The sequence below is a fragment of the Cynara cardunculus genome (genome assembly GCF_001531365.2).
Source record: "Cynara cardunculus var. scolymus isolate 2C chromosome LG 2, CcrdV1, whole genome shotgun sequence".
Taxonomy (NCBI): domain Eukaryota; kingdom Viridiplantae; phylum Streptophyta; class Magnoliopsida; order Asterales; family Asteraceae; genus Cynara; species Cynara cardunculus.
The window spans coordinates 33,258,616-33,261,246 of record NC_037529.1 but is presented as its reverse complement, the minus strand read 5'-3'; positions in this window follow the sequence as shown (position 1 = coordinate 33,261,246).

Genomic DNA, 2,631 nt, shown 5'->3' with positions numbered 1-2,631 from the left:
CATATTATTTAGGGAACAAAGTTTGGATACCTAAGATTGGCAATCTTAGGCCAACCATCTTGGACGAAGCTCATCGATCAAAATATTCGATTCATCCGGGAGCAGACAAAATGTATAAGGATTTAAGAGCATACTACTGGTCGCCTGGAATGAAGAAAGACATTGCACGGTATGTAAGTAAGTATTTAACTTGTGCAATAGTTAAGGCCGAACACCAGAAACCTTCTGGTCTGCTCCAGCAGCCCGAAATTCCTCAATGGAAATGGGAGCAGATATCGATGGACTTCATAACTAAGTTAGCCCGATCTGGAAAAGGACATGATGCCATTTGGATGATTGTAGATCGATTAACAAAATCTGCTCATATCTTGCCAATTCGAGAAGACTATAAGATGGAGAAATTAGCTCAGATCTATATAAACGAAATCGTCGCTAGGCATGGGGTGCGTAGCTTCCATTCTATCGGATAGAGACAGCCGTTTCACGTTAAGGTTTTGGCAGTCGCTTCAACAAGGAATGGGTACTCGGCTGGACCTAAGCACTTCTTATCACCCTCAGACAGATKGACAAACCGAAAGAACAATCCAAACCCTGGAAGACATGTTGCGAGCCTGTGTTATAGATTTTGGTGGAAGTTGGGACACACATCTTCCATTAGTGGAATTTTCTTACAATAACAGCTACCATACCAGCATACAATATGCGCCTTATGAAGCTTTGTATGGGTGCAAGTGCAGATCTCCATTGTGTTGGTCAGAAATTGGCGATAAACAGTTAACTGGACCCGACATTATCCAAGAGACCACTGATAAGATTGTAGTAATCAGAAATCGACTCAAGGCTGCAAGGGATCGTCAGAAAAGCTATGCTGACAATCGGAGGAGACCTTTAGAATTCCAGAAAGGTGATAAAGTTTTCTTAAGGGTCTCACCATGGAAAGGAGTGATGCGTTTTGGAAATAGAGGCAAACTGGGCCCTCGTTATATTGGCCCTTTGAAATAGCAGAAAGGATTGGACCAGTGGCATATAAGCTAGATTTGCCCCCGGAGTTATGCACTATACATGATACATTCCATGTATCGAATCTCAAAAGATGCCTATCAGATGAAACTCAAGTAATGCCACTAGGAGACGTGCAGGTTAGCGATCAACAGCATTTCGTTGAAAAACCCATAGAAATCATGGATAGATAAGTTAAACAGTTGAGACGTAGCAGGATCCCTATAGTAAAAGTTCATTGGAACTCGAAGTATGGACTAGAGTACACGTGGGAAAGGGAAGACTTCATGAAAAGCAAATATCCCCACTTGTTCTCAAAGCCAACCATGATTTGAATTCGACGATTAAATTTTGGGACGAAATTTTTCTGGCTTGGGGAGACTGTGACAATCCTGCATTTTGAGATTTCAGGTTAGTACCTAATTTAAGGATCTTTATTAAAAACTAAGTCTTTCTAGGATTTAGCTTCGATGATTAGAGATCATCTTGCTTAATTCCCAAGATTAGTTTGTTAGATCATGTTTCGGTGGGTAGCTAACCAAGTTAGTTTATGCAATGCCAAATAGTCTTGAAATGTTTCATTTAAATAAAGTCGATATTTAAGTTCCTTTAGAGGCCAGCCCATTTCTTCTCAAAAAGCCCCATATAAATACCCCTCTTCTTTTGRAAAATCTTCATTCTCCAAATTCCAGCTTTATGTTTTCCCTCTAACGCCATCACCTTCCAGCCGGTTCCAATTTTTTTGCAAAACTTAAGGTTTTGTTGTCCTTAAGAGCTTGTTCGAAAGCTTCTGTTCAGAGAAGGTATGCTTTAGAGCTATTATATTTTCTTAATAGTCCGAAAGTTTTTATCCTTCTCCCTTCTCCATGTTTTAAGTAAAATTTATGGGATTTAAAGAGGAGAGATTATTCATCAAAGACCTGCATATGTCTTCGTTGAGATGATAATCTGTGACCCATGTTCTTGAATCTCTAAGAAGAAGGAGAGAATCTTTGTATGTGAGGTCTAATCATATTTTCGGGTGATAGACCTTGCATGTATCTTCAAACCAGATTTCTCATCTTGTAAACTCGTTGGAATCGGAAATTATTTGTCTTCTGGAGTTAGTTCAAAGATGATGATCTTGTGTTAGAATTTAAACTCTTGAAAATATTGAGCTTGAGACCCCTCCCCATCATTGCTACCATTCTTGGTGCATGCAACTGGTGTTGGAGGCGTGTGGCTCAATGTTGTAGAGTTCTTGGAAAGAGTTTTAAACCCACTCAAAATATCTTGATTTTGGTAATTGGCRGTTGTCATAATTGTTTTAGGATGACTTTTGATGATGTCATTAAGTGGTTTTTGGAAGGTTCCTTTTTAATAAATAATTAAATYGGCTTTATTTTATGAAAACACTTGATGGCTTGGCGWTGAAAACAAYTGTGMTCTACCTTAGGCAAGAAACTGTTAAGTAATATAGCGCTGGTTTGGTCTGTCAGGAAGTTCGAGCGAGTCTAGGAAGCTTCRAAAGGAAACCTTTGGATATTCATCAAACCAGTGAGTTCTCACGGCCCCACTTTTAATGCTTTTTATATTTTCTGGGGGAAAAGCATGATATTGAGCAAAATTTGCATGTTTATATACTGAAATATT